The 23,072-nt window shown below is 47.2% G+C and overlaps 1 protein-coding gene across 1 annotated transcript in view; it reads left to right on the top strand.

The window, feature by feature from the left end:
- LOC139228738 (cingulin-like protein 1) overlaps positions 1-23,072 on the top strand; it is a 165,625-nt gene that overhangs the window by 3,268 nt on the left and 139,285 nt on the right. The window lies entirely within an intron of this gene.

Raw genomic sequence — 23,072 nt, 5'->3', positions numbered from 1 at the left:
GTGAGAGCGGTTGCTCCAAGGAGGTGACACTTGCAACTTGCATACAGCTCAAAAGTGCCTTCCAAATCCTGAAGCATTCAGCTCCTGAGATTGTAAAGTGAACAGCTGTGAAATGGTAGCAGTTATACCACTTCTGCAGCTGTCAACTCGTCAAAAGCGAGTCACTGGAGAGTCACTGAGAACCTGACACACTTACCTGGTGTGTTCCCTGAGGGAGGTGAACCTCGTAAAAAAACTTGGAAACATGGAAAGTACCTGGTAAAATTATTTTAAAATACCTTTAAAGTACCTCTTAATGATGTTAATTGGCTGGCCCGACGCTTGGTATGGGGTCTGTGAACCACAGCCAGAACCGGCACTTTGGAAACTGACAAGGAGGCGGGTTCAGAGCAAGATCCTGCCCTGCTGTCAATCACAGCCATTTTGACAGTGCCTCCAAACCCGCACTCGCAGGACTGGTAAGATTCCGGCCTCAGTGTGTATTGAAAAGACTTTGGGGCCGAAATTGCCCACGCTGGATTTGCAACGCATAATTCGAGTTAGTGGTTTGTTTTGCGCCGGCGTGGGAAATGTTGGAGCCGGCGAGGATTTGTCCTCTTTTAGGAAAACAAATCATGCGAGCGGTAACCATGCATTCTTGTGGCACTGTTGGGGTGCTCAGCGCGTGCTACTCACATCAGCATGGCGCTGATGATGTCAGCGTGTCGCTAATGCACCGCGTCATGCCGCCATGCCGCAACATTCCTCCCCTTCTCTTAAAGGGGAGGGCTGCTGCAATCTGAACAACACCTTCAGTGCCGGCAAAGGAGGGTATCAGCCGGGCCAACAGTTGTGCCGGACTGCCTGTTGGTGGCCCGGCCGAACCAGCGACCGCCATTGTCGGGCTGACTGAAAACTCGGCCGGCACAAAAAAGATGGCGGTCGCAGCGGCGGCACTTCCCCTTTAAGGGCGGCCGAGGCGCCATAGCTTCTCGCACCAAGAAGCTGTCAGTGGCATCACCCCATGCAGACCTCGATCGCCTGGAGCTATTTGCCCCGCAGGGCGCAAAGGGGTCGGCGCGGGGCGATAAGCGGTCAGCGCGCATGGCGATGATGCCATTGCCGGGGCGCGGCGCAAACTCCTTTCGCCCACCGACCCCCGGGGATATTTCTTGGGGGAGCGCTCTGTGCACAGCGCCCGGGCGAGAACCCTTTAGTGCACCCTTATCGCCGGCCACCGACGCTAAGTGGCCCTGCGCAAAGGCACAATTTCGGCCCCTAATTTTATCATAAGAAACAATAACGTAACACTTGCAAGCAGGAGCAGCCTCTGTTACCTCTAGACTTGACTACTCCAATGCACTCCTGGCTGGCCTCTCACATTCTACCCTACGTAAGCTTGAGATTATCCAAAACTCGGCTGCCCGTGTTGTAACTCACACCAAGTCCCGTTCATCCATCACCCCAGTGCTCGCTGACCTACATTGGCTCCCAGTTAAGCAACACCTCAATTTTAAAATTCTCATCTTTGTTTTCAAATCCCTCCATGGCCTCGCTCCCCCTGATCTCTGTAATCTCCTTCAGCCTCACAGCCCCCGATTTATCTGTGCTCCTCTAATTCTGCCCTCTTGAGCATCCCTGATTATAATCGCTCAACCATCGGTGGCTGTATCTTTTGTTGCTTAGGTCCTAAGCTCTCCCTGCGTAAACCTCTCCACCTCTCTATCTCCCTTTCCTCCTTTAAGATGCTCCTTAAAACCTACCTTTTTGACCAAGCTTTTGACACTATGCTGGGTGACACAAAGCTGAGTGGCAGTGTGAGCTGTGAGGAGGATGCTAGGAAGTTGCAGGGTGACTTGGACAGGTTAGGTGAGTGGGCAAATGCATGGCAGATGCAGTATAATGTGGATAAATGTGAGGTTATCCACTTTGGTGGCAAAAACACGAAGGCAGAATATTATCTGAATGGCGGCAGATTAGGAAAAGGGGAGGTGCAACGAGACCTGGGTGTCATGGTACATCAGTCATTGAAAGTTGGCATACAGGTACAGCAGGCGGTGAAGAAGGCAAATGGCATGTTGGCCTTCATAGCTAGGGGATTTGAGTATAGGAGCAGAGAAGTTTTACTGCAGGGCCTTGGTGAGATCTCACCTGGAATATTGTGTTCAGTTTTGGTCTCCTAATCTGAGGAAGGACGGTCTTGCTATTGAGGGAGTGCAGCGAAGGTTCACCAGACTGATTCCCGGGATGGCAAGACTGACATATGAGGAGAGACTGGATCGACTGGGCCTGTATTCACTGGAGTTTCGAAGGATGAGCGGGAATCTCATAGAAACATATAAAATTCTGACGCAACTGGACAGGTTAGATGCAGGAAGAATGTTCCCGATATTGGGGAAGTCCAGAACCAGGCGTCACAGTTTTAGGATAAGGGGTAAGCCATTTAGGACTGAGATGAGTAGGAGAGAGTTGTTAAACTATGGAATTTCCTATCACAGAGAGTTGTTGATGTCAGTTCATTAGATATATTCAAGGGGGAGTTAGATATGGCCCTTACAGCTAAAGGGATCAAGGGGTATGGAGAGAAAGCAGGAAAGGGGTACTTAGGTGAATGATCAGCCATGATCTTATTTAATGGTGGTGCAGGCTCGATGGGCCGAATGGTCTACTCCTGCACCTCTTTTCTATGTTTCTAAGTTTCTATTTAAGCTTTTGGTCACCTGTCTTAATTTCTCCTTACATGGCTCGGTGGCAAATTGTTTGTCTTATAATACTACTGTGAAGCGCTTTGGGACCTTTTACTGCATTAAAGACGCTCTACAAATACAAGTTGTTGTTGTTGAAAAACATTTCACTCGATCTAGCCCACCTTTCCAAGAACCTTTGTCATTCCTTATTGAAACCCAATAAGATATTTTGTTCCATAGACTTACCACCCTTTTAGTAAAGAGGTTCCTCCTACATTTTCTATTTTCTTTTATTGTCCTTAATTTGTAATTTATACTTAAATTCTGTACCCAGAGAAAAGCTCATTTGCATCTAATTGTCCAAACCTTTCATTATTTTTAACATCTCATCTCAATCTTCTCTTTTCAAGAGAGAACAGTCCCAGGGTTGTCAATCTTTCCTCATTCGACTTTGACCATAAAGTTTTATTGGGTTTTGATACCGTGAACATTTTTCCAATTAAATGGTTTATTTTTAACCTCAAAGAATTTAAATTGTGAACAATAATTTTTATTGCCATTATATACTGATATGCGAATTATCTAGTGGGTTGGTCAAATTGTCTAGCCGTGTTAATATGAATAACTTTTCCCATTGGCCATACTAAATTTGAAGCTGTGCTGTAGTTGTTTTCTTTCAAGCACTGCCCTGTTAATTTGCTGAGGTCTGTTGTACAACTATTTTAAATTAAATAAATAAAACTAAGTGCCCCCTTGTTAAAGGGGCACAATGACTAGAAGCCACAAATTACCAAATAAACGTTAAAGGGAACCTTGATAAATCAAATTAAAATTCTATTCGCTGCTGTAATGCTGCACTCCAGTCAACAGCTCTACGGGATGTTGTACAGTGTGCTGCTCACCTGATGGCAATAACTCTGTCTTTTTCTACTAATATCACACTTAGGAGTAGCTGAAGCAATGTGGTGCTCTGAGCAGCTTTGCTTCTTTAAAGCCATTCTCTCCCATCCTCTCTTGAAGGCACTGACTTATGCTAGGATATAATTCCAAATGTGCCGACCTCCCTCTGGTAACTTGCCAACATAATCATTCTTCATGTGTGAGCCTAACTAGTGAGTGTAGGCTTGTCATTCAATTGTAGTGGGCACCACAGTCAAGCCAGACCTTCTTCTTACCCAACGTGAAGAATGGCCATTTGAGCAAAGTACCAAAGGGTGGCTGGTGCCCATGGAGAAATACCCAGCAGGGGCCTTCAGGTTAAAGAGGAAGGAAAACTGGAGGATAACAAGTGTGAAAGTATACCTTGCAGAAGCATGATACATATACATGACTCATCTGTGATTTTCTACTTAGAAACTTCCCTTGGGATACATGCTGACTGAAAAGTGGTGCTTGCTCTCAAGGGCTGAGGGAAAATGTCCCCAAACAGGAACAAAAGAGGCTTGAACGTGAGTTATCTGTCCATCCAACAGTGGGGGAAATCCTCGCCTGTTTACAGTCCCATTTTGCGATGTGAACAGTGAAGTAGGCAGACAATTAAAAAAAACACTTACCACCCAAAGCCTAGCCGACTCAATTTTTGAGCAGACATCGAAATAGACGGCCAGCACTTTTACCCAAAGCAGGCACCAGCCTCATTGAAATGTTTAAATATGGTCCTAAGGTACATTTAGGGTGCTGCTGAAATTTAGATATCCCACTAGGTACCCTCCACCCAAGGCTGAGCGGCTGAACCAATGGTTCATAAAGTGACTGCTCCAGGTTGCTCCCAAAATCCTCAAGAAATGGCTTTGCTATTGAATACTCCTCCCGGCCCCGCAAAAATCTTCCTGTCCTCTACCAAATCCTTTATGTTTCCCCCCGGCCAACCTCCCACCGTTGCCTTCATCCTTTTTCAAATAGATACGTCCGGCTCAGCTCCACGGAAGATGCACCTGATTTCTCATGCCCGTCCAATCGACGAGCTAGCTGCTTGTTAGGGCTGGTTCAGCCCTGGCACCTCGCCATGTATATTAAACTGGATTGGACCTCCCGCCGACACCATCAGAAGAACAGAGCCCGCCCAATAAACAGCAGACATCAAAATCGCCCCAGAGTATAGAGTGAAGTCTAAAGTCGACACTGCCCACTATCTTTATGGAAAGCTCTGTTAAAATACTAGTAAAGAAACCTGATAAGAATGCTTTGCATGTTGATTCAATGGTGTCATGCAATGTCATTTCCAAGCCTTAGATATTTTCTGAAGTTAAAAGAAAACTATTGCAAACAATAATTAAATGCAGGATAAGTAACCGAGACTTAGAAAAATAATTCATGTGGGCCAATTTTTTAAGTTGCAAGCAGTTCCTAAATGTATATTGCAAATTAATGATATACAGCAATGGAATGAGTATATCATTTCACAATCTGAAACTGGAACAATATGGCTTACCCTTGACAGAGAAAGGTTAAAGGTTGTGAATTGGGCTCACAGACTGTTGTGCAGCATGCTAATTAAATCTCGGATTTGCACTTCATATGGGCCAAATTGTTCTTCCCGGTTGATGGATTTAGTTGTGAGAGTTCCTGAAGTTAATTACAGTATTAGCAATGCAATGCCCCAAACCTGCTGTGACTTGTTAAATCCAAAGCCTCCCCAGGATGCAGCTTAGTCTCTCTTTAATGATCCATGCTGTTGTGTTGACATTTAAAACACTGTGTATGACCACAGAGCCTAACATTAATGGCAGAGTATTATGAAAGAAAAGAGTTTGCGTGAGTAAGAGTATACTTTGTTCAAGGGCAGATACATGACACATTGTGATAAGATTATGAAAATAAAGATTTGCTGTTGATCTAATTGTTTCGACTATTAAAATAAAGGCCATAGGCTGAGGCATTAAAACAGCGTTAACTCTTATTTTTCACCTCAGGGGGAAAAAAGAAGAAATGGAAGTATAATACTTATTGGAAAGATGCTAAAGGGTGTGGAGAAACAGAGTACTCTAGGGGTGGAAGTGTATAATTCCCCGAAAATGTGAGTGCAGGTAGATAAAGCCATAAAATAGGTTAATCGAATCTTGGATTTTATAAATAGGGGCATAGAGAACAAAAGTAAAGAAGTAATGATGCCGTCATCCAAAATTTTAGGTAGGCTGCAATTAGAGAACTGTACGTGTTTTTGGCCACCCCATTTTAGAAAAACTAAAGAGAACACGTAGATTCACTGGCATAATGCCAGGAATGCGAAACTATATTTATGAGGAGAGACTCGAGATACTGGGACTATTTCCACTGGAGCAAAGAAGGCTAAGTGGAGATTAATCGAGGTTTTTAAAATTATGAAAGTGAAGTGTATACGAAAAGACTGTTTCCTCTGATTGAAGAGTTGGTGATGGGGTCATCAATTTAAAATTAGCACTAAGAGAGTTGGAGTTAGGAGGAGGTTCTTTACACAGAGAATTGTTTGGAAAATGGAATGTTTTACATGGTTGAGATAGAGACCACTGCTCCTTTTAAGAGAAAATTGGATAAATATTTGAAGCAGAGAAAGATAAAGGACGATTCGGAGAGCCTGGTGCAGTAGAATTAGATTTGGATTGCTGTAGAAAAAAGCTAGCACAGACATAATGGCTGAATAATTGGTGCAGGCAATGTCCAGTTTTAGAGTGCTACTTGGATTACTAAGCCGCCAATCTTGAGGGAAGGAAGCATGTGCACTTTTCCAGCCGGAAGTGCCCTATTCGCCATATTGGGTAAGGACAAACCCATGCCGGAATAGGTGTTAGGCCCTTTGAATATCTGATTTGCAACCTCTCTTCCCTCCTTTAAACGCCTGTTTAATACCTATTTCTTTGATCATCAATTCAGTTGCTTCCTCTAACTCTTCTTCTACCACTTAACGGAATCTGCTTTTGCTTTTGTTAACGGTCTTGGGATGTTTTACTATGTGAACAGCACTGTATAAATGCAGGTGGTGATTGTTGTGCATGGAATAGTAGGCACAAACACGATCAACTTGCATTTATAGAGCAGCTTTAACGTGGTGACACGTCCCATGATGCTTCACGGCGAGCAAAGAAGGAGACATTCCCTCAGGTGATGAAAAGCTTGGTCAAAGAGGTAAGTTTTGAGGAGTGTCTGAAAGGAGGAGAGAGGCGGAGAGGTTTAGGGAGAGAATTATGGAGCTTACGGCCTAGGCGGATGAAGACCGTCAATGGTGGGACAAAGGAAGTCGGAGATGCACAAGAGGCCAGAACATTTCTTATCACTCCATGGCACAATGAGTTGGAGTTCCCGAGGGTGATATCTTTGAACAGGCAGTTATATTTATTTATTGGTTCTTCTTTGAAAAAAAATAGCTTTGTGGTACTGTAGTGACAATTCCCAATTAGCCCACTGTAAGGTGTCTGCTCCGGCTATTTTCCAACCTGACAGAAAATAAAGCACCAATTTTGAATGTTTAAGTATTAATCTGTTATTGGAAGTTTTACCTGGAGTTAGTTAGTCATTTTCCTCAAGAACAGGCATCAATTTTATAAAGACATGGGGCTAGATTTTCTACTTTCTTTGCATGTTTAACGCCCACTTAACGTCCATTTTACCACTGAAATGACGTATAACGCCCATTTATCGCTCATTTAGCTACAAAATGGAAACTGACGGGCATTTTTCGGACACTTATCACCGAGCGTTACTTTCCGCATGTGCGTAACGCTGGGAAAAAAATAATACCGCCCGCCCACTTTTTTTGGGCAGCATCATCAGAATGGGCGAATTCAATGCCCATAATATCGCCCAGCGTTAGTTTCTGCACGGAATTAACGCCGAGATTCAATAATACCACCTGCCCGCTTTTTTTGTCGTAAAGATCACATTTGCCGAAACTAACGCCCATGAGATCGCCCACTGTCACTTTGATCGCCTCGCACACATATCGCCCACAATATCGCTCACCCAAAAAAACGCCCATAAAAAGTGGAACTGTTCTGAACTAAAGCCAGCGATGTGGCTGCCATTTTTAAAATCGCAGGTCGCTTCATTCAAAAAGCTGCTTCAACTTCGGGGGAGTTTGGATTGACTCTGGAGTTCTTCTCAGGTGAAGTGACCATCTCAACAGACATATTTTCAGACTCTGGACTATTGGGGGTTTACTCTAGGTGTATTTTAGTGAGGAAATTATTCCTTCTGATCAATCGCTACTATACTTTCATTGCAATGGGGCCAGCTATTTCTCAGCCTGCATCAATTAATATACAGATGCTGCAGAGTGCAGATGGCTCAATGTGTGATGCACATCATTATGTCCCCAATTTAAAACGTGCAAGAATGAGGAGGAGTGCCAGACCATATACACCCTGCATGTACAAGGAAAAGAGGTCTTACCTCGACGTGTCCGAGCACACCTGCTTTCGTAGACTATGCTTCCAAAAGGTGGTGATCAATGAAATATGTGAGCTCATCAGGCCACATATGCAGCCTGCCATCAGGACATCAGTGTCGGTCGAGGTCAACGTCACTGTGGCACTGTCTTTCTACGCATCCGGTTCCTTTCGGACCTCCATGGTTGAAATTTGCCCTCTGTCTCACCATGCCACCCATCGCTGCATTAGACAGGTCACGGAGGCCCTGTACACGCGTAGGATGGCCTTTATCAGCTTCCCCATGACCATGGAGGCTCAGACGGACAGGGCTGGAGTATTCTACCGCATTGCCAAGTTCACCAGGATGCAGGGAGCAATACAGTGCACTCACATCACCATGCGGGCACCTTCTCAGGACCCGGAGCATTTTCGTAACAGAAAAGGATTTCACTCCCTGAAGGTCCAACTAATTGTCGACCACAACCAGATCATAATGGCAGTGAATGCCAAATGTCCAGGCAGCTTCGATGAGGCTCACATCGTGCGTGAGAATGCTGTCTCTGACATGTTTAAGAGTCAGCCACAAGGACAATGCTGGATGCTTGGTGATAACCGATAAGGCTTAGCCACCTAGCTGATGACCCCGCTGCGTGACACCCACACCGAGGCCGAGAAGCAATACAACCAGAGCCACAGAGACACACGCAATGTAGTCCAGAAAACAATAACTGTGCTTAAGCAGTGCTTCAGATATCTGGACCACTCAGGAGAGGAGCTACAATACAACCCTGAGCAAGTAGATAAATTCGTGGTGGTGTGCTCCATGCTGCACAACCTGGCTATCAGGAGGGGACAAGAATTGCTCGAAGGGACTGATGCTCCACCTCAGGAGAGAGGGGAAGAGGACGACGACGGGGTGGACGCTGACCTAGGGCCAGACGATCAGGCTGGCTATGCAACCATGCCCACGACCCCCTCCAAACCGCAGAAAATGTGCCATGGTGGCTACAGAGCTGCAAGACTCTTACATGAGGAGCTGATATCTGACGATTTGCCTGAAAGAATGTTGCTGTGAGTGACAACGCTGACACACTGCTGTGTGTGTGTGCAGCTCAGACATCAATGGTGCCCATCACCTTGGTACCAGTTGAAGTTTACATTGATTGAAGTTAAGTTTTATTTAATCCTTTCATGTTAAGGAATCACCAGTGTGTAACGGTCCAACTATCTGAGACAATGCGCAACAAGGTTAGGTTCAATAAAAAATAAGAATACATTTTTTATACCAACATTGGTCTGAAATCATAAGTATCACAGGCAAAAACACCCAACTCCCATCCACACCCTACTTTTTCCACCATTGACATCAATCAAATGTTCAACATGTCCAGCAACACTGAATACAAATGCAAAGCAGGCAGGTGGTCCCCTCTCCCCATACAATACAACAAATTGCATACACCCAGATGGAGATCTAACACAGCCATCACCTGCGGACATGCACCTCACTTTCCTTCACCCCTCTCCTTCTTCTCCCCGCCTCTACTCCTTCCCCTCCTCACTCCTGTCGCCTGGACAAAGAGCTCCTCAGGCGGTTCCTCATTGGGGGGGATGAAGGCAGAGGCAGTGGTTGCACGGGTACAGGAGTGGGGATTCTGAGGGGGGATTATTCTCTGATCCAGAAGCAGGATCTTGGTCCTGCCTCTCATCTGTCATTCGTAGAGGTTGGTGCGGAACCTAGGGGAGGAGTGCCGCGCTCTGGGACCACAGGGAGGCCTGTGCCAGCAGTGCTCCTGGCTATCGCCTCCAGGGCTTCAAACATCCACTGTTGGGATATGCCCCCCAATTCTTCGAGGAGCTGGTCACCAATGTCTTCAGTCCTCCTGGAAAACTGTACCATCTCTCCGCTCTCATGTGGCGCTCGTGGACCAGACCTGCCGCGTCCACGAAACCTCCGCGGGGTCGGCGCCGTCCTCGGGACAAATGGGGTGCCCTGTGGCGAGGTGCTTGGGGCCGGTAACTCCAGAGTGGAGGCGGGTATGACTGGAGGAGCACTAGATGGCCTTGGGGTGGAATAGCTTCTGGGGCGTGGCGATGCAGGTTCCTCGAAGTTGGCACTCTCATCCGTAGAGAACAGACCCAGCGGATTGACGGGCGAGAATTGGAGCTCCTCAGTACCAGATGTAGGATCATCCGGAGAGTCCGGCCCCACCCCCACCTTCTGGCCTCTGTGGTCTTGCCTGGAGCCGTGCTGCTGGCTGAGCTGCAAAACACCAATTAGGTTATTAGAGGAGAAGGGGGTGCTAGGGTCACAAGGTGATTCCAGCGCTACACACAGCATATGCACAACAAAAGCACCACCGCTATCAAGATCATCACAGACATTACATTTCATGACCATCAACTAATGGTGCATTGCAATGATTTTCATCAGGCCAGCATTATTTCTAGGACAATTTTAGAAATCATCTATCATATATGATTGTTTGGATATGAGTGGGTGTGGCATCTATTGACTTTACATCACGCAATGGTGTAAATTTTACTCACGTCGCTTCACTTCAGGGTCTGCAGATGCTTGCGTGGCTGTCCATGGTTGCTCCCCCATGAGTGTGAACACCCGTTCATTCATGTCAGTGATGTCGCTAACAACTGGTGGCCTCCCACCCGTCCGCCTCTGCACGGACCTCATTGTCGATAGCTTCTTCTGTAAAAGGTGACAGGACGACATGGCATGAGATCATTGCGTGATATCATTGCTAGGTACTGTCATAGAGATTGATAATGCATAATCGACAGGTGTAATCATGATTATTATGATAATTATCATTCTTTACGTAAAGACGTGCACCGTGACCGCAGACTTTGAGTACAACATTCCCGGTAAAAGCGGAAGACCTCACATCTGCTGATAGTCACTCATGACTGTTACAAATCAAATTATATAAATACATAAGTACATGTGAATAAATATAATACTTACTCTTGTGGATCCCATAAGGTCGTTCCATCATTTGCGGCATTGGTTGCCCTCACACACCTCGTTGGTTGCCGATGAGACCACCTCTGCTATCTCGGCCCATGTCTTCCGGTAGGCCTTTGGGGTGGGCTTCCCATGCCCTCCCTGTGTCCAATCACCTCAGCTGAACTTGACCTCCTGCAGGAGGGAGGCATTTGCCTCGTCTGAGAACCTCCTGGCTTTTTTGCGCTCTCCAATGTGCTCCTCTCCCACCTCACTGCTCTCGTCAGTAACAGTCTCCACAGCATGCTATGAAACTTCCTCCTCCATTATAGGCCAAATTCAGGCAAATATGTGGCTGGTAACAGCTAATTTTTGTTTCCCTATTTGCTCTAAACCACTAAGCTCTCCCTTCCTCCTCCCAATGCAGCCACACCACACCCTCACACGCCTTCAATCCCTCTGAGCTCCTTCTCTCTCTGTCTCCTCTTCTGTGCATGTCATGATGACACCCTTGACCTCCTGAATCGCAGGAATCGAGTGCTGCCGTGCTGTTCCTAAGGTCGGCGACACTTTACGCAGAAGGGCAGAGAGATTTAACGCTACCGCCCATTTCATGTCCTTCGCGGTAACGGTCGATTTTCAAAAATAGAGACTAGGTGCTTTGAGAATGGGCGAGAAGCATAGAAACATAGAAAATAGGTGCAGGAGTAGGCCATTCGGCCATTTGAGCCTGCACCACCATTCGATAAGATCATGGCTGATCATTCCCTTAGTACCCCTTTCCTGCTTTCTCTCCATACCCCTTGATCCTCTCAGCCGCAAGGGCCATATCTAACTCTCTCTTGAATATAGCCAATGAACTGGCATCAACAACTCTCTGCGGCAGGGAATTCCACAGGTTAACAACTCTCTGAGTGAAGAAGTTTCTCCTCGTCTCAGTCCTAAATGGCCTACCCCTTATCCTAAGACTGTGTCCCCTGGTTCTAGACTTCCCCAACATTGGGAACATTCTTCCCGCATCTAACCTGTCCCGTCCCGTCAGAATCTTATATGTTTCTATGAGATCCCCTCTCATCCTTCTAAACTCCAATGTAAAAAGGCTCAGTTGATCCAGTCTCTCCTCATATGTCAGTCCTGCCATCCCGGGAATCAGTCTGGTGAACCTTCGCTGCACTGCCTCGACAGCAAGAATGGCCTTCCTCAGATTAGGAGACCAAAACTGAACACAATATTGCAGGTGAGGCCTCACTAAGGCCCTGTACATCTACAGTAAGACCTCCCTGCTCCTATACTCAAATCCCCTAGCTATGAAGGCCAACATACCATTTGCCTTCTTCACAGCCTGCTGTACCTGCATGCTAACTTTCAATGACTGATCAACCATGACACCCAGGTCTCATTGCACCTCCCTTTTCCTAATCTGCCGCCATTCAGATAACATTCTGTCTTCGTGTTTTTGCCCCCAAGGTGGATAACCTCACATTTATCCACATTATACTGCATCTGCCATGCATTTGCCCACTCACCTAACCTGTCCAAGTCACCCTGCAGCTTCCTAGCGTCCTCCTCACAGCTCACACCACCACCCAGTTTAGTGTCATTTGCAAACTTGGAGATATTACACTCAATTCCTTCATCTAAATCATTGATGTATATTGTAAAGAGCTGGGGTCCCAGCACTGAGCCCTGCGGCACTCCACTAGTCACTGCCTGCCATTCTGATAAAGCACCCATTTATCCCGACTCTCTGCTTCCTGTCTGCCAACCAGTTCTCTATCCACGTCAGTATATTACCCCCAATGCCATGTGCTTTGATTTTGCACATCAATCTCTTGTATGGGACCTTGTCAAAAGCCTTTTGAAAGTCCAAATACACCACATCCACTGGTTCTCCCCTGTCCACTCTACTCGTTACATCCTCAAAAAATTCCAGAAGATTCGTCAAGCATGATTTCCCTTTCATAAATCCATGCTGACTTGGACTGATCCTGTCACTGCTTTCCAATGCGCTGCTATTTCATCTTTAATAATTGATTCCAACATTTCCCCCACTACTAATGTCAGGCTAACCAGTCTATAAATACCCGCTTTCTCTCTCCCTCCCCTTTTAAAAAGTAGCGTTACATTAGCTACCCTCCAGTCCATAGGAACTGATCCAGAGTCGATAGACCATTGGAAAATGATCACCAATGAATCCATTATTTTTAGGGCCACTTCCTTAAGTACTCTGGGATGCAGACGATCAGGCCGCGGGGACTTATCGGCGTTCAATCCCATCAATTTCCCGAACACAATTTCCCACCTAATAAGGATATCCTTCAGTTCCTCCTTCTCACTAGACACTCGGTCCCCTAGTACTTCCAGAAGGTTATTTGTGTCTTCCTTCGTGAAGACAGAACCAAAATATTTGTTCAATTGATCTGCCATTTCTTTGTTCCCCATTATAAATTCACCCGAATCCGACTACAAGGGACCTATGTTTGTCTTCACTAATCTTTTTCTCTTCACATATCTATAGAAGCTTTTGCAGTCAGTTTTTATGTTCCCGGCAAGCTTCTTCTCGTACTCTATTTCCCCCTCTTAATTAAACCCTTTTCCTCCTCTGCTGAATGCCAAATTTCTCCCAGACCTCAGGTTTGTTGCTTTGTCTGGCCAATTTATCTGCCTCTTCCTTGGATTTAATACCATCCTTAATTTCCCTTGTTAGCCACGGTTGAGCCACCTTTCCTATTTTATTTTTACTCCAGACAGGGATGTACAATTGCTGAAGTTCATCCATGTGATCTTTAAATGTTTGCCATTGCCAATCCGCCGTCAACCCTTTAAGTGTCATTTGCCAGTCTATTCTAGCCAATTCACGCCTCAAACCATTAAAGTTACCTTTCCTTTTCAGGACCCTAGTTTCTGAATTAACTGTGTCACTCTGCATCTTAATAAAGAATTCTACCATATTATGGTCACTCTTCCCCAAGGGGCCTCGCACAACAAGATTGCTAATTAGTCCTTTCTCATTACACATCACCCAGTCTAGGATGGCCAGCTCCCTAGTTGGTTCCTCGACATATTAGTCTAGAAAACCATCCCTAATATACTCCAGGAAATCCTCCTCCACCACATTGCTATCAGTTTGGTTAGCCCAATCAATATGTAGATTAAAGTCACCCATGATAACTGCTGTACCTTTATTGCATGCATCCCTAATTTCTTGTTTGATGCAGTCCCCAACCTTACTATTACTGTTTGGTGGTCTGTACACAACTCCCTAGCGTTTTCTGCCCCTTGGTATTCCGTAGCTCCACCCATACCGATTCCACATCATCCAAGCTAATGTCCTTTCTTACTATTGCATTAATTTCCTCTTTAACCAGCAATGCCACCCTGCCTCCTTTTCCTTTCTGTCTATCCTTCCTAAATGTTGAATACCCCTGGGTGTTGAGTTCCCAGCCTTGGTCACCCTGGAGCCATATCTCCATGATGCCAATTACATCATACCCATTAACTGCTATCTGTGCAGTTAATTCGTCCACCTCCTCGCATTGAGGCACAGAGCCTTCAGGCTTGTCTTTCTAACACACTTTGCCCTTTTAGAATTTTGGTGTAATGTGGTCCTTTTTGCTTTTTGTCTTCGGTTTCTCTGCCCTCCACTTTTACATTTCTTCTTTCTAGCCGGTGATCTGAAAACCCCTTTTTACCGCCCACGCCAGAAATAACGCCCATTTTTGGGTGATCTGCACAAAAGTGTAAAATCTAGCCCCTAGACTCGTGTGCAGTGAGCAGCATTATAATGAAACTTGGCAAAGTAGTTGATCATGAGGAGTCATAGGCTTCAGGGCGACAGGATAGTGAAATGGGCAGAAGGATGGGCGATGGAGTTCAATGTGGAGAATTGTGAAGTGATGCTCTTTGGGAGGACTAATATAGAAAGACAGTATACTATAAATGGCATGATTTTGAAAAGTGTAGGTGAGCAGAGAGACCTTGATGTTCACATACATAAATCCTTAATGGTGGCAGGGCAAGTTGACAAGATGGTTAAAATACATATTGGCGACTTGGGTTTATAAATAGAGGAATAAAATATAAAACCAAAGAGATCATGCTAGAACTTTATAAATCACTGGTTCGACCTCAGCTGGAGTATTGTGGACAGTTCTGGTCACCACACTTCAGGAAAGATGTAACGGCCTTAGAAGGTTTGCCAGGATGTTATCATGGATGAGGGACCTCATTTATGAGGAGAGATTGGAAAAGTTAGGACTGTTCTTCTTGGAACACAGAAGGTTAAGAGGTGACCTAAAAGTAGTTCCAGGATGATAAGAAATTTTGATAGAGTAAATAGGTAAAATATATTCCCTCTGGCAAGTCGGTCAGTAACTTGAGTTCATAGCCACCCCGACCTGCGAGAGGACACCACCGCAGGTCGGGAGGATAAAAGAGCATACCACTGCAGCTTCCAGCGCGAGCTGCTACAAGTGTGTGATGGCTTCGAAGTGGGTGACATCATCAAAGCCCAGGTCGCCATTTGGAGCGTGGGCCGGGACATCGGCGGGGCCCAGGTACAGTGGAGGAGCGGGAATGTCGGGGCGGTGTGCGGTGAGAGATCATTGCGGACGTGCGGCGAATGTTTTTGTGGTGGAGGAGCGGCGAGAGATCGTGGCGGAGGTGCGGTGAATGTTTGTGACGGAGAAATGGTGAGAAATCGTGGCAAAGGAGCGTTGAGAGATTGTGGCGGAGGTCCGGTGAATGTTTGTGGCGGAGGAGCAGCGAGAGATCATGGCGGAGGTGCAGCAAATTAGGGTACGGGGCCCAGAAGAGATGGGGGCTCAGGGGTAGCATGGGCCAGCCCACATTGCGATATGTGTGTGCACTAGGTCCGTGCAGCAGAGCAGATCTCTGTCATGTTTGTAACTACAATGTAACACCACTGTATTACTGTATACACTCAACTCAGATGCACACCTTGACCACAGGGAGTGAACTTGTGGGAGACCCTCCTTACCTGATCACACAGGTATATAAAGGGAGGTCCCACGCAGGGTCATCACTTCTGGAGAGTCCTGTAATAAAGAGTTAAGGTCACAGAGTGGCCTTGTCCCTGGAATGTACCTCGTGTGGTTTCATGCTGTAGAGTAAGCACTTTATATTGGTGACAAGAAACGGGAATTCACGACCCACGAGATTGGCCACCGGTAGTGCAGAGGAACGGTACTGTGTTGGGGAAGACTGGGACGATTTTGTCGAGAGGCTTTAGCAAAGCTTCGTTACGAAAGACTGGCTGGGGGATGCAGCGGCCGACAAGTGACGGGCTCATCTCCTGACCAGCTGCGGGCCAAAGACTTATGCGCTCATTACTGGCACCCGAAAAACCGTCGGACAAAACCTTTGAAGAGCTTAGCAAATTAATCGGGGTGCACCTCAAACCGGCGAGCAGCAACACATGGCTCGACACAGATTCTACACCCACCAACGTGAAGGACAGGGCATACCGGACTTTGTATCGGACCTCTGGCATTTGGCCAGCCTCTAAGTTCACAGACGCCTACAGGGGGGAGATGCTGAGGGACTTCTTTATCAAGGGTATCTTTCACAAGTTAATTGAGACCAAGGACTTGACCTTGGAAGTGGCAGCGTTGTGAGCTCAAACTTTCATGGCGGGGGAGGAAGAGACGAAAATGATTTCAGCGCGCAATTCTGCCTCTAACGCGGTGATGGATCAGGGAGTCAATGCTACTCAGAGCCCTGCAGGCAGGCAGGGGCAGTCCGACATTTACCAGGCAGCAATAGACCCCAGAGCAGGACCTCAATGGCAGGCTGAACGGACGTTCACGCCATCACAGTGGACAATGCAGCCCGGGATGGGGCCATTGACACCCATTAATAGGAGACTTAAGAGCAGTCAAAGGGACAGTCAGTGCGGAATTCCTGGCCGTAGTCTCTTTGTCCCCAACAATGGAAACTTTAACTCATGCTGGAGGTGTAGGAGAAAACACTCAGCCAGATCTTGCAGATTCCAACAGTTTGTCTAGAGAAACTGCAATCTCAGTGGCCATTTAGCTCGAATGTGCAGAAAACCTGCAATCAGACTAATATATGAGGCAGACGGACCAGAAGAGGGTTCTGTGAGACAGGATGACTTTTGGGGCAAATCGATGGACGCCGAGGCTCAGCGGGTCCATGTGGCGAATATTCACAGTTCATACACCAAAACGCCACCAATGATGATGAGGGCTTTGTTGAACGGTATCTCAGTACGCATGGAGCTGGACACTGGGGCCAGCCAGTCACTCATGGGCGTTCAGCAATTTGAGAAGCTATGGCCACTCAGAGCCAGTAGACCCAAATTAGAACGTATTTAGACACAATTACGAACTTACACCAAAGAAATCATTCCGGTGCTAGGCAGTGCAATGATGGCTGTCACACACAATGGGTTAGTGAACCGGCTGCCACTCTGGATTGTCCCGGGCAATGATCCCGCACTGTTGGAGAGGAGCTGGTTAGCCGAGATGAATTGGAAATGGGGGGATGTTCACGCAATGTCCTCGGTGGAGCGAAGTTCATGCTCACAAGTCCTACAACAATTTGAGTCACTATTCCAACCGGGTGTCGGGACTTTCAAAGGCACTGAAGTAGTGATACACATCACCCAGGACGCCAGGTCAGTGCACCACAAAGCCAGAGCGGTGCCGTATGTGATGCGGGAAAAGAAATCGAGAGTGAATTGGACCGGCTGTTGCGAAAGGGCATCATCTCGCCTGTTGAATTCAGCAACTGTGCGAGCCCCATCGTTCCCGTTCTAAAAGCGGATGGCTCTGTCAGGATCTGTGGTGACTACAAGGCCACCATCAATCGGGCGCCTCTACAAGACCAATACCTGCTTCCAAGAGCTGGCAGGCGGCAAGCTGTTCACCAAGTTGGACCTCACTTCGGCCTATATGACCCAGGAACTGGCCGACGAATCCAAACTACTGACCACCATCACCACGCACAAGGGACTGTTCGCTTATAACAGGTGCCCGTTTGGCATTCGATCACCGGTCGTGATTTTTCAACGTAACATGGAAAACCTGCTTAAATCCATTCCGGGAACGATCGTATTCCAGGACGACATCCTCATCATGGGTCGAGACACCGAGGAACCTGGAGGAGGTGCTACGCCGACTGGACCAGGTAGGCTTGCGACTTAAGAAGTCTAAATGTGTGTTCTTAGCTCCTGAGGTTGAGTTTCTGGTCATGAGGGTTGCTGCAGATGGGATTCGGCCTACCGAATCCAAAACAGAGGCGATTCAACGAGCACCCAGGCCCTGCAACACATCGGAGCTGCGTTCATTCCTGGGACGGTTGAACTATTTCGGGAACTTTCTGCTGAACTTGAGCATGTTATTGGAGCCGCTACACGTGCTCCTGCGTAAGGGTTGCGATTGGTTTTGGAGGGACTGTCAGGAACGGACTTTTGATCAGGCGTGAACCTACTTTGTTCAAACAAATTGTTGACCCTGTACGACCCCTGTAAACGTTTAGTTCTGACATGTGATGCACCGTCCTATGGGGTTGGGTGCGTGTTGCAGCAGGGTAATGCTGAGGGTCAGCTACAACCTGTGGCTTATGCCTTCAGGCCGCTCTCTCAAGCAGAACGGGGCTATGGGATGGCCGAGAAGGAAGCGCTTGCATGTGTCTATGGTGTAAAAAAAAATGCATCAGTACCTTTTCGGTAGGAAGTTTGAATTAGAGATGGACCACAAGCCACTCACATCCCTGTTGTCAGATAGCAAAGCTGTCAATGCCAACGGATCAGCTCGCATACAGCGATGGGCTCTCACGCTAGCTGCTTATGAGTACTCCATCCGGCATCGGCCCGGCACTGAAAACTGCGCTGACACGCTCAGCAGGCTCCCACTGGCCATCACTGAGGGGGCAGCTGAGCAAAGCGCTGAGATGGTCATTGCTGTCGATGCCTTTGACAGTGCAGGCTCCCCCATCACAGCCCGCCAGATCAAAATCTGGACAAACAGAGATCCCCTCCTATCCTTGATTAAGAAATGTGTCCTGACTGGAGATTGGGCGCCCGCACACGGAGCATGCCCTGAGGAGGTCAGACCGTTCCACAGGCGGATGGATGAGCTCTCCATCCAAGCTGATTGCCTACTATCGGGTAGCCGGGTAGTCATGCCCCAGAAGAGCAGGAAGGCATTCAACAGGGAACTCCACAGCGAGCATCCAGGCATTGTGATGATGGAGGCCATTGCCCGGTCACACGTTTGGTGGCTTGGAATTGATTCAGACCTGGAACACTGTGTTCGCAGGTGCACGACCTGTGCCCAGCTGGGTAATGCACCCAGGGAGGCCCCGCTCAGTCCGTGGCCCTGGCCCGCCAAGCCATGGTCATGCATTCACTTTGACTACGCGGGCCCGTTCATGGGGAAGATGTTCTTCATTGTAGTAGATGCGTACTCGAAATGGATCGAGTGCATCATCCTGAATTCATGCATGTCATCCACCACTGTGGAAAGCCTACGTACGATCTTTGCAACCCATGGCTTGTTGGACATCCTGGTTAGTGATAATGGCCCGTGTTTCACGAGCTATGAATTCCGGGAGTTTATGTCGGGCAATGGCATCAACCACGTCAGGACTGCGCCGTTTAAGCCGGCCTCCAATGGCCAGGTGGAACGTGCAGTCCAAATCATTAAGCAAGGTATGCTCAGGATTCAAGGAATCTCCCTACAATGCCACCTATCGCGCCTCCTGCTGGCCTATAGATCCCACCGGCACTCGCTCACGGGGGTCCCGCCCGCAGAGCTACTTATGAAACGGACACTCCAAACTCGGTTGTCCCTCATCCACCCAGTCCTGACCGACATAGTTGAGGGTAAGCGCAAGTCACAAAACGAGTACCATGACCGTAATTCAAGGGGGAGATGTATAGAAATAAATGATCCTGTATTCGTCCTCAATCACGCCATAGGGCCCAAATGGCTTGAGGGTACTGTAATTGAAAAGAGGGGAATAGGGTCATCGTGGTAAAACTCAACAATGGCCAGATATGCCGTAAGCAACAGGACCAAGTAAAAAAAAGATTCAGCATGGACACGGAGGAACCTGAAGAAGACCATGAGATGGAGCTCACACTACCACCAGCGAACGTGCAAGAAGAGCAATCAGAAGAATGCACAGTCCCTGAGGTCAGCCCGGACAGGCCGGAATCACCACAGGTGACAGACACTCACATCAGTGTCCAACAACCAGAGCCCCAACTGCGGCGCTCCACGAGGGAGCGTAGACCACCTGAAACACTAAACCTATGATCCCAGTAAGACTTTGGAGGGGGAAGGTGATATCATGTTTGTAACTACAATGTAACACCACTGTATTACTGTATACACTCAACTCAGATGCACACCTTGACCACAGGGGGTGAACTTGTGGGAGCCACTCCATACTTGATCACACAGGTCTATAAAGGGAGGTCCCACGCAGGGTCATCACTTCTGGAGTCCTGTAATAAAGAGTTAAGGTCTCAGAGTGGCCTTGTCCCTGGAATGTGCCTCGTGTGGTTTCATGCTGTAGAGTAAGGACTTTGCAGTCTCCAGTCGTCCTGCTTAACCCTTGTCACTGGATAAAGGCCTAGCTCTGTCAAGCCCGTGTGGTGGCTGATGTGCAACGGGCACCACACGTTAAAAAAATCCACACACAGGCATCTTCCACCCCTTCAATTGGAGTTCAGGACTGGAATATCAGGTCCTTCATTGAAACATCTGTGAACCCATGTGGAAGCAAGTCACCTCGTTCGAGTGACTGCCTATGATGATGAGAGTTCTTAGATTCAAAATTATTGGAAAAGGATCTAGAGGGGAGATTAGGAGAAATATTTTCACTCAGAGAGCTGTCTGGATCTGGATCGCTCTACCTGAAAAGGGGAAAGCTGAGTCCATGAATAATTTTAAAAGGGAGTTGGATGGGTACTTGAGGATGAGGATCTTACAGGGTTACGGACAAAAAGCAGGGATGTGGGACTAAGCACGACTGCTCTTTCAAAGAGCCAACACAGGCTTTTTGGCATTCATTACCACCGCAATAGATGCATTGGTGATTAGAGTGAAATTCAACATTTTTGGTGATAAAAAGAAGCGGAGTGGTATTGCAGGCAGAAATGGTCTGTTTTCAGCAGTGTTAGTGCAGAGTGACCTTAGGATCGCAAAATTCAGCTGCTGACCCATTGCTCACAACAAGGCAGCTGCTCCCTGGCCTTCATAAAGGGGCAGGTTTTGCAGCTAGGCCCTGAGCACTGAGTTTGGTCTCTGTTGCTTCAGTGGAGATGGCTGATGCGAGACCTGCCCCCATTTCGATCTTTTCCCCAATCCCAGCCTCCTCATTCACGGATCCCTGTTGTGGAGTTGGAGGAGCCTGGAACACTGTCAATCAAGCACGCTGTCAGCAAGGCTACTCGCAATGCTTTAAAAAGTTAGGGAAAAAGTCACCGACAAAAATGCTGTTAACCCCAACACACCTTTAAACACCGCTGGCGGTCTTCAGCAGGCACTGTGTACCGACGCAAAAACCTAATGGAATCACCGGCAAGCAGTGGCAAGACTTTTTCAGCTGAATTTTGCTTCTGGAGCGGGTCCTCGGCTGTGCATGCTCTGATGACGCACTTAAGGAGAGTTCGGCAACAGCGGGGCGGAGCGGGAGGGAGCGGGGCGGATATGGTCACTGCCGGAAAAACGCATGAGGGCAATTGCGCGAACAATGGCTATGCTGCAGAAACTCGATGGCCATTCCCTGCCGTTTCGTGGCTACCACTTTCCAGTGGCCAGAGGCCTTAACAAAAGGGGCAATTTCAGCCCCAAGAAGTCTTACCACAGTTACATAGAAAAGCAAAATACTGCGGATGCTGGAATCTGAAATAAAAACAGAAAATGCTGGAAATCTCAGCAGGTCAAGCAGCATCTGTGGAGAGAAACAGAATTAAATTTTCAGGTCTGCGACCCTTCGTCAGAACTGGAAAAGTTTTGCAGCTCTGACAAAGGGTCACAGACCTGAAATGTTAACTCTGCTTCTTTCTGCTGCGACCTGCTAGATATCCAGCATTTTCTACAATTATATAGAGCCTCGCTGAGACTACACCTGGAGTATTGTGTACAGTTTTGTTCTCTTTACCTAAGAAAGGATATACTTGCCTTAGAGGGAGTTCAATGAAGGTTCACCAGACTGATTCCTGGGATGAGGGGATTGTCCTATGAGGAGAGATTGAGTAGACTAGACCAATATTCTCTCGCGTTTAGAAGAATAAGAGGTGATCTCATTGAAACATACAAAATTCTTAAGGGGCTTGACAGGGTAGATGCAGGGAGGATGTTTCCTCTGGCTGGGGAGTCTAGAACTGGGGGTCACAGTCTCAGAATAAGGGGTCAGCTATTTAGGACTGAGACGAGGAGAAACTTCTTCACTCAGGCGGTGGTGAATCTTTAGAATTCTCTACCCCTGAGGGCTGTGGAAGTTCAGTCGTCAAGTATATTCAAGACAGAGATCGATAGATTTTTGGATATTATGGGAATCAAGTGATATGGGGATAGCATGTGAAGGTGGAGTTGAGGTAGAAGGTCAACCATGATCTCATTGAATGGTGGAGCAGGCTCGAGGGGCCGAAAGGCCTACTCCTGCTCCTAATTCATATGTAATTCAGGCTATGTTTTTACAGAATTGCTTCATAACTCTTGAGTGTATGACTGAGCTACTGGGATCACTGGTGCCCTGACATCACTCACATATCCCTGAGCCATATTATTTTTCATAAATTATTAAATTATACAACATTTTATGATTAGGCTTGTGTTGTAAATTTGTAATTTTTATACCAAATTACAAGCGTTTAAATAACTGCTATACTTCTGCTGCTTATAGATCAGGAAGATCTCCAGTTGAACCCTGGATCTGTACTAAGTTAACTGATATCAGTGCAGGGACTACGATTGACATCTGTGCTGCTGGGGGTGGGGTTGTTTCAAAATCAGCAATGGTTCCCAGTCCTGACTGATAATCAGCGACCCCTACTTCACGCGTGAGCCTTAACAAGTGAGTGGCCATAGGCGAGTACCGTGGGGC

The sequence above is a fragment of the Pristiophorus japonicus genome, chromosome 2 (assembly GCF_044704955.1).
Source record: "Pristiophorus japonicus isolate sPriJap1 chromosome 2, sPriJap1.hap1, whole genome shotgun sequence".
NCBI lineage: Eukaryota > Metazoa > Chordata > Chondrichthyes > Pristiophoridae > Pristiophorus > Pristiophorus japonicus.
This window is presented reverse-complemented; position numbering and strand designations above follow the sequence as displayed.